Below are 9,915 nucleotides of genomic sequence, written 5' to 3' on the forward strand. Positions count from 1 at the left end.
GGAAGAAGCACAGTAATGAACGACCGAACAAAATTCGGTCCGTGCTGGTGATTCTACCCCTTTCCCCTGCTCTCATGAGACCTCGCCTGGAGGAGCGTACCCAGTTCTGGAGCCCCCAGCGTAAGGACGTGGGGCTCCTGGAGACTGCCCAGAGGAGGGCCATGAAGGTGGTCAAAGGGCTGGAGCACCTCTTCTACAAAGACAGGCTGGGAGAGTTGGGGTTGTTGAGCCCGGAGGAGAGATGGTTCCAGTGAGACCTTATAGCACCTTCCAGTGCCTGAGGGAGCTACGGGAAAGATGGGGAGGGACTTTTTACAAGGGCTTGTAGTGAGAGGAAGAAGGGTAATGGATTAAGGTCAGACATTAGGAAGAAATTCTTTAGTATGAGGGTGGTGAGACACTGGAACAGGTTACCCAGGGAAGCTGTGGAAGCCCCATCACTGGAAGTGTTCAATGCCAGGTTGGATGGGGCTCTGAGCAACCTGAGGTCCCTTCCAACTCAAACCATTCTATGATTCTATAATTCTATGACTCTATGTTGTTCAAATTATGCTTTTGCAAAAAAAGACCCTGGTGAGTTCAAAAAGGCCAATGGGGCCCATCTGGCTGCACCAAATACTGTGTGTCATAGAAGAGTTAGGGCACAGAAGGGGTCATAAGGATCACTGGAGAGAGCCTCTTTATTCAGGAAAATTTCTTTTGTCTCAGCTTTACAAGTTGATACTGTGCTGTCTGTCTCACGCCAGCAGCATAATAGATATTTTGGAAGTTGATTTCCTTGCTAGTTCGGTCTCTCCTGTGCTCCCCACAAGCACTATGCTTTGGCCAGGGATTTTTCCTGTTTGTCCTCGGGATCAATGTCTTGTTGGCATATCTCAACAGTCTTCTCGTGACAAGGGGAAAGTGTCCCATGCCTTTCCTTCAGAGCACTGTGGCTGCAGTGGAGGGGTTGGGGACATTCAGTAAGCCAGGTGCACCATCAAGCAGGCCACACTAAGAACAGAAGGAAAAAATACAGTAATAACAACCCAGAGCTAGGGGTAAACCTAGGGAGGTACAGCAGATATAAAGCACCAGCTCTGCACAAGAACTGCAAGAGAGAAAAAAGGCTCACTAATAGCAGGGATCTTGCTTTGGAGTTTGCAGATGAGTTCTTTCTTTTAGCTTTACAAAGAGAAGCTCTGATCTACTACTTCTCAGGTGTTAAAAAGGCTTGGGAAGAGACAGTTATCAGTGCTGTTTCCCACTGCAAGGCTAAGCAGGGAGGTGGATTGATTTGCAGAGACTTATCCTTGGCAAGAAAGAGCTCTTTTCCATTCCCACTCAGATTGACATTTTATAAGGTCATTCTCAGATTGGGTGGCATTTCAGTCCTCTGCTCATTGTAGTAAACTAAATGAAAAGATGTAAACTTGGTAAATTTAGAGTTGTTAAAAAAAAGAAAAGAAAAGAAAAAAAAGAGTAGATTGAAATCAAGCCCAACAAGAACTCTGTGAGATACTACTCCCTACCTGATTTGTGATTTAGTATCTTCTCTGTAAAGATTTGAAACATCAGTAGAGATAACTAGCTCTGCTGGGAAGTGGGAGATGTTCCTGCCTAGAGTCTTCAAGCTTTGCTGCACTCCGTGTGTGTGCAGCTTTGCTGCACTGTGTGGCTACAGATATCAGATAGATAACAGGAATGTTTGAAGCTAAACCTGAATATGCCTGGAAAAATCAAAGCAAATTGCAAGCTATCAAGTTAGCAGGACTTTGACAGTCGCCATGTAGATGTCCTAAGTCGTTTTATTTTGCATTTGCCAAGATCTGGGAATTTGCACACAGCCTGTTAACACATTCCAACTGGGAGATGGCGGCAACTGCCACATGGCAAAGAGCCTGTGGGACTGTAGATGACATAGAGATAAGCCCTTCCCACACCCAGAACATCAGAAATCATCTCCAAGGTGCCACGGAGGGAGAGCAACCCCTTTTAGTTATACTGGCCCAAAACTTTCAACTCTGCAGCCACATAGAGGGTCAACACCTTGTTCTTGATAAGAGCGTTTTTCACCCAAAGCTTTTAAATCTAGCTAGAGGTGGCTATTGTTAAAATGGCTCAAGAGAAACATCAAATTCAGCTTGTTTAGTGAGGTACAGCTTTATAACCCATGAATATCCCAGCACGATATTGTTTCAGTCTGGATATGCAGCCTGGTACCTTCAACTCTCAAAGCCACAAGCTCAGTACATCTAAGGCAAGTTAAGACATATGCTACCTGCTCTGGCTGCCTTCTCTGCCAAGGGGTCAGGAAGATGCACCACTATAGAGAGAGCTGCCAGTTCCTCACCTGGGTTCAAAGGAAACAGCTCAGAAGCACAGCAGTGCCTGAGACAGCTGAAGCCTGAAGCAGGCAGGGAGCACTGAACATCAGTGGTAACTTTGTGGTATCCTCTTCAAGGATGAAAGCATGTTTTGTTCTTTCCACCAAGATGGCATGGAAGAACAGGTCCTGCAGTCAGCATTGAAGCCTGGTTTCTGAGGGATGCACTCGTGCACGTGTTGGTGCAGTGCTCTGATATCTAACAAAAGTGCAAGCCCACATGAAGATTTCTCCACAGTGAAGTGACACCCAGCAGCTCTTCCCAACATGGATCCCTGGAGGCCCATCCAGGTTGAGAATGTTCCTATTTCCCTCTCCTCTCAGGGAGGGCATTAGTAGTTTCACTCTCTATTGGTCACCCACCTGTCTCCACAACAGTTTGAAATGCTTTATCCTTCAAGGGTTCAGGACTTACATCTGAACATCTTCCCATGGATACCTCCACTTGAACAGAAGGTTAGTCTCAGAGAGTAGCTTAAATCCATGCAAGCACATTCTGACGTTCAGCATCTAGGACTGTATCTATACAGACCAGATCATCTCAAACTTTAGTAGCCTATTTTCAAATCGAATTCATCATGGTTTTTAATTCCCATCCATTGCTTCTTGTTACACCTTCCTGCGCTGGGTTGAAGGGCTCTTACCCAACACAGCACCTTCTGCCTGTGAAAACAGGCACCTGTTCTCAAAGCCAGATGTATATAATTGAAGCCCTCTTGGTTTTCCTCTCCCTTCTGTTACTTTGTTACTTGCAAGATAATGTTTGTATGATCTTGTTACCAGCTCTGTAACACACTTAAACATGGGGCAAATCTGAAGTTTCAATGGGCCTGTGAAATGGCAGAAGAAGAAAAAAAAAGTATTTTGGCTTTAATTTTGTTGTTTTTAATAGAATAGACATGGCATTTCTAGGAAATGGTTATGTTAATGCTTCATGTCTAAGTCCCATGAAAAGGGGAAAAAAAGCATCTCCTCAAATAGTATAATTGGTTCATTAACCACAGTTAAAAAAAAAAAAAAGTTGCTCTTCCACATGAATTTTCCTTTTATTTTTAATAGCTTCTCAAGTACCTGTCTGCTTTTTACCCACACAGCACACAGTACAGAAGATAAGAAGCCATCTATGCTGGTTATTAGGCAAATAAGAAGTAATTACCAAAGCTAGTTTTGATTTAGCAGGGTTACAGTTGGATCACAGTGCTTTGGCCTGTGTTTTACGACGAAAATTCTTTCAAGCCTTGACTAGAATGACTCCTCTCTTATCTGCCCACAGCTAAGCATCCAAATCTGTATTTAAGCACCTGCAATCTAGTCTGGTCTGATTTTCAGGACACAGGGCATGTACTGTTCCCTCTGCTCTTCAAGGAATTTGTACAGGCTGTTTCTCTGGAAATTACACTTCTCATTTAGGTGATTAAAGCCAGAGACAGGCTTATGCAATCACATTTTCCAGGATAAAGCTTCTGTATCTTCTGTGTCATTCTTTCATTGTGAATGTCCCTTCTCCACAAAAAAAAAGAAAATAAAAAGAAAATAAAAAAAAAATAAAGTGCTGTTTCTTTCAGGAAAAGTGATGATTCATGTGTAGCATTATGGGTAGAGCGAGATACCTCTGCCCCTCGAGACCATATTTCAGTGTCCCATCTGGCAAAGCTATTCACGGCAGGGGACAAGGAGAGGTTCAACCAAATGGCCATTGAAAGTGCCTGTAGATGTTTGTGAGTGCCAGGGTGAAAAGTGTGTTCTCTACAGCCAGGCCCATGAGGAGTACTCACATCACCACATGGTGCCACCCCACTGCCCATTGGGACAGAGGTCCTGAAGTGATTCCATGGAATAGTGCTGTGTCCAAATAGTCTGACTGAAGTGTTGCAACCCGGTACTGATGATTCAGGCGGTGCCGATGCCATCAGTGTCGACACAACATGGACAAGAAGGTTGAGATCTGGTGATGTCACACCTGGTGCTTTGATGGCATATTCTCATTAAACTGAACAGGGCTAAGCTGCCTCATGCCCTTGGGTACCTTGGGATATGACCCAGATGAGTAACATCCTCTTTGGCCACAGTTCTGGTGGCTGCAGGATCATCCTGTGACTGTGCATTCTACATCCATCTGCGCTGTCTAGAGGCTCAGATAGTATTTGTACATGAACAAAACAGAAGTCTTGGAGCCAGGGATGAGCAAAACTCTCAGAAAGTCCATTTGACAAGTGAGGGTTGATATCCTTGTTCTGCCCAACTGGGTTCCTCAGACATGAGAGCTGCTGCTGTATGAGTGATCTGTACGAAAGAGGGAAGCTCTCAGAGACTTCTGCTGCATGCTTGTGCAGGGGAAGGAGCTTTTTAATCCTACTGTTGCTGTGGGCTGGTTACAAGGTACTACAATATAAGGATGTCTGTGAGTTTTAGGGAATTTGGAAGTCATAGCCCAAAAAGGGTGCCCTGGGAAGGAAACTCTTTTAACTGCTAGGAACAGAAGTGGGAAGCTGATTTTCCTTCTCAGTGGTGACATTTTCACATGCAGCATCCCAGTAATTTCAGTGTATTCGTGTTCTGCATAGGTTTTTATTTTTACATCAGAGAGCAGTAATATCAAGCAGATTGCAAAGTCAAGCACGAAGGACTTAGACAAGATGCTGAGGCTGCTGCTTGCAGCACAGAGGAGATGTTAGCCGAGTTCCTAGCAAGGCCAGTTGTAGGTTACAGAAGCAATCCAAGGACTGAAGGAAAACAAGTCCTAAGAAACGAGCACAGTCACCAAAGCAGCAGAACATTTTGCCTCAGCATTAGAAAGCAAGGCCTTCCACCACATTGTCTCCACATATCTGTAGCTACCAAAACCAGCACTTCCACCCTGCTAGTGTAGGCTGGGACTGAGACCTTGTGTTCATCTCAACTCCTACTGCCTCCAGCACATGTAAGGATGAAGAAACTTGGCACTACTGGAAAACTGCAAGATGAGTAAGACCCAAGGGAGGGAGTCCTTGAGTGCAGTGCTGGTCCTGGCCTCCAGCCCAGGATGCCTACAGCAAGTTGTCCTGAGGCTGCCAGCTCTTTCATATGCTCACCCGATAGGCACATGAACAGATGGCAAAATGCTTACCTCACTCCATCATTAGGGCATAGCCCAAAGCAATTGGTAGCTGGCCCAGTGGATATGAAATATTAAATGACAAAGGAGAGATCAGTCCCAGTATGGCAACTCCCAGGTGGTACAGCTTCATTAACATTAAATAATAATCATAAAATAGCTGCTGGAGGATTACCCAAACAGCAGTGAAACTTCTCCTCCTAACACAGGCTGAAGAGTCACACAAGTTGAAGAATCCTGAAAATATGGATCCTCTTCCTCCCCCTTGTGATTATTGCTCCTGACAGGAGGATGTTAAATGGATACCACCACTAGCTGAGTATGGAGCAACCCTGTATCCCAGCAGCCAGCACCTGGACCCAACTGTTCTACAAGAGAAGCCTTACAATCCAGAGTTCCTGCAAAGTCCCAAACTTCCTTCAAGTTTTCCACCAAAGCACATAATTTGGGAGAACAAGTGTCAGATATTTTTAAGAAGCAGCAGTTGTGGAGATGCTGGACTCACTTAAGATCCAATGGGTGTCATCTGGTCTATCTCACTTACCTGTGTTGCTGCTGAGGAGCCTCTGGCTGGCCCCAGCAATGAGCCAGCTTGGATGGGGGAAAGAGTGGGTGAGCTCAGACATTGGAAAGGACTAGAGACCCTGGGGCTGTCAAAACGTGGCCAGCATTGAGTGACTACACAGGTAATGAGTCCTGTCCTATGGATGTCAATAGCAGGTGCCATCACCTGGTATCTCAAAGTGAAGTTCCTCACTGGAGCCGAATTGACCACGCTTTTGTTTCCCCCACAGCCACATCTGCAGAAAGAGACCCTCTCACGTGAGAGAGACCTCATTTGCTGTTGCTGTGCTCTGCATCTCTGCAGACATGCAGGAGTCCCCCACGCACTGCTGGCATTTCAGCTGTGACTCAGGGTCTCTTCTCAGCAGGGAGCTGAATGCCACACTCCTGCTTCGAGGTTTTATCGACACTTCTGAGTCATCTGTCCTTCCCTGACCTGCATGAGGGAATCTGCCTGACTGGGCTGCACTAGGAAAGCCATGTGCCTCCAGAAAGTGAAAGCTGTGGACATTCAAGAGAAACACTCCTGCTACTAGTTGTGAAACTCTCTGCTAGAATCAGCATCTTCCCCCACCTCCAAGAAAGCAATCAAGGAATGGATCTTGTATTATTAACCCATCTCATCCCTTTCTGGTCCCAACTGGATTAATGGACCTTAATTAATGGACCTTAGCCCTTGGAACCGACTGCTTCTTCTTGGCTCTTTTTTCTCTTTCCCCAAGTCTTCTCTTACATTTTACAATCTTTCACCAAGACAGGAGGAATATTTCAGGTCTGATCATGTCATGGTTATTGTGACCATTCACCCATGACTGTCCAGCCTTAGCATGGACAGGCTTAAACCCAGGAGCCTGCACTCAGAGCAGCAAACCCCACCACCACCCCATGGCCCAAGCTGCTGCTACCAGGGTAGGTCCACCTTGGCCCCTGCCTGTGCCCAGCTCAGGCCCTCTCCATGCCCCATCACTGTAGCACTGGGACAGGACCCACTATGCTCCACAAAGCCCTTTTTCCCCCCCCATCCAGGGCTATTCCTAAACTCTCCAAAGTCAGCAGACATTGTGGCAGCCTCCATCTGACCTGGTGACCAACACCACAGCCTTTTGCTGGGTCCCAAAGGACATGGTGGCTGCAGAGAAGGAATATAAAATCCTGGCAGTAGCACATCTCCCCTTCATCAGGAGAGTGCAGGGATTTTGCAAAGAGACAAATGAGTCCCAGGCACCTGGCAGCCAGCCAAGCAGATGAGTCATTTGGGGACCTGAGGATAACAAGGTCTACATGCATATTTAACACATCCCAGAATTCCTGCCTGCTTTCAAATTGCACAGGGAAATGTTTGTTGTAGTTCTGGGGATGTTAGAGCCTCATAGGCACAAATCAGACTCCTGAAAGGAGAAGTTTCACTTAGATAGTTCTCTCAAGTGCTTCTGCTTCATAAACATCTCTGCTGTGCTCAGGCATGAAACACTCCAGGCTGGGAGGCACTCAGGCTCAGTGCCTTGGAGAGAGAAAGACCTTCCTGGTTCTACAGAGATCTACTGCTGCTTCATTACTGGCCCTGTCAATGTGGTAGCAATTCAGCCAAGAGGCTTCAGATATCCTGGTAAGGGGCACAGCTCCCTCAGCCCCCCTGCTGCTTGAGATGACCCTGTGGGTTACTCTTTCAACAATAATCAACACTTACTGTTCTGCAGGAATCTGTGGAAGCTCCATGGTATAGAGGAGGTAAATGTGAAATCTTCAGGCACATGTTTACAAACAAACTACACTCCCTTTTTGTAACACACAGTGCATAATTACCTGGTGGAACTCATTGTCACAGGACAATGTGGATGACAAAGACACAAGCTGGCCTCTGTGCAGGGGCATTATTTACACTGAGAACAGTTAATGCTTCCTCCCTGGGTATCTGTTCACTGGCCACACCACCCTCTTGGATTTTTTATCTCTTGTCTAATTTGAACCTCCCAAGCTACAGATTATGGTTGTTGGTCACTGTCTTCCACTGCTGAAAAGAGGTTGACTCTGTCATCTTTGTGCCTCACCTTGAAGTAGTTGCAGAATTCTATCAGTTCATCCCTTTGACTCCTCTGTGGAGACAGCTTCTCCCTAAGTCCCAACTTTCCCAGCTTCCAGAGGGTCCTGCACCCTGAGTCCAACCAGGCTTTGCTCCTCAAAAAGGCAAAAGGTTGTCATCTCCTGTCTCTGCACCACACAGTGATTTGTCCCTGGCTGCAAGAAGAAGCCTCAAGATTGATCCCAGGAACCATACACCTTTGGAAAAAGTAGTGAAAATCATCACCATGCATCAGTTTTAGCTGGGATGCTGGAGAAGCCTGCAAGTGGAGGATGCAGACCAGCAACACCACTCTATGTCAAGCTGCTCTCTTGAGATGCAAGCTGAGGTCTCAGCATGGCATTGAGATCCATCAGTGCTGCAGCTCTCAGAGGAAATCCATTTTTAAGTTATCCTGGGGTGCTTTTTCATGATGCCTGTCTTATTACAGATGAATCAGGGAAGAATGAAGCACACCAGGCATCTTAACACTTTTTTTAATTAGTAACAGAACAAGAATGTTTGGACTTTTACTGATTATTTTACACTGAAAACCTTGGAATGATGTATCAGGTGTTTTTGTGTCCATTTTGCTCTGTTTTATTTCCCTGTAAAAATATATATCTGGTACACAAGATTAAAAAAAATAGATTTTCACAACAAAATAAGTGCTTTGAGCACTAAAAATTCACTTGTGTGCTTTTGTGTTGGCCTAAATATTTACATTTTCTAGCCACATCCCCTCCCTACCCCAAAAATGGACAAACCCCAGATTATAAATATCAGCTGTGTCTAGCATACAAAACTTTCACAGAAAAAGGGCAGGAAAAACAAATATAATGATGCTGTGGCTCAGACAAGTTGGTTTTAACTCCCCCAAAACATTAAAAAAAAGGACAAGAAAATACTTTAACCCTTGTCAAAAGAAAAATGGCCCAGGGAACACAACATTAGTTATCAGGCATTGCAAGCAGAAGGGGGAAAAAACTGAGATGTGATACCTTTCAGCGGAATAATGGCACAGACCTGGCAGCAACAGTGGCTTTCAAAAGGTCAAAAAGGTTTAAGAAGGACTGATCTTGGCATTTTGGAAGAACAGGATAGATGAGGTGTCTCTTAAAGTCCTTCTCCACCTGATTTACTGTGCTGCAGGGTTGGAGAATGGAAAACAACTATTTCTACAGTCAGCATCTGCTGATCTTGAGCCAAGACAGTATGTCAGGAAGTGCTGCTGTGTTGAAAATGTTGGTTTCTGGCAACAGTTTCTTTCCCCAACTTTCTGAGTCTTTCTTAGGTAGACTGTGCTGATCACATGGAAGAGTGGCCTAGTTTATCTCCTCTGTCATGAGGCCACCTTGCCATGGTCCAAGCAGTGTTGAATGCATCTTAGAACATCATGAAGTCCCCTCTGCCAAGCGTGAAAAATCCCTGGAGGGGTAAAAAAGGTCCCTTTGGTGAAGCATTCTTTAGGGCAGAAGGGGAGACATTCGTAACTCACGGTTCAAAACACAACATCAGCAACATGAAGGCATTAAATTGGGTTAAAATGTCACCAACTCTGCAGAGATGATCTCACATGTTATCACAAACTCACTGCGCATGGCAAAGGAAACAGGCAGTGCTCGGCAGCCACGGTCACACCTGCTCACAGGGCAGGAATCAGAAATAAAACATTTGGAGATCAGTATAACTGAGGGCAAAACAAGAGGAACAGCAGCTGAAGGGATGTTATCAGGCATGGGATTCAGTCTTAGAAACCAGCGTGTGCAAAAGTCACCCAAACTTGCCTTGTTCTCCAGTCAGTCAGTGGCTTGCTAAGACAAGAACCATCTA

Source organism: Apus apus, chromosome 7 (assembly GCF_020740795.1).
Source record: "Apus apus isolate bApuApu2 chromosome 7, bApuApu2.pri.cur, whole genome shotgun sequence".
In the NCBI taxonomy this organism is placed as follows: domain Eukaryota; kingdom Metazoa; phylum Chordata; class Aves; order Apodiformes; family Apodidae; genus Apus; species Apus apus.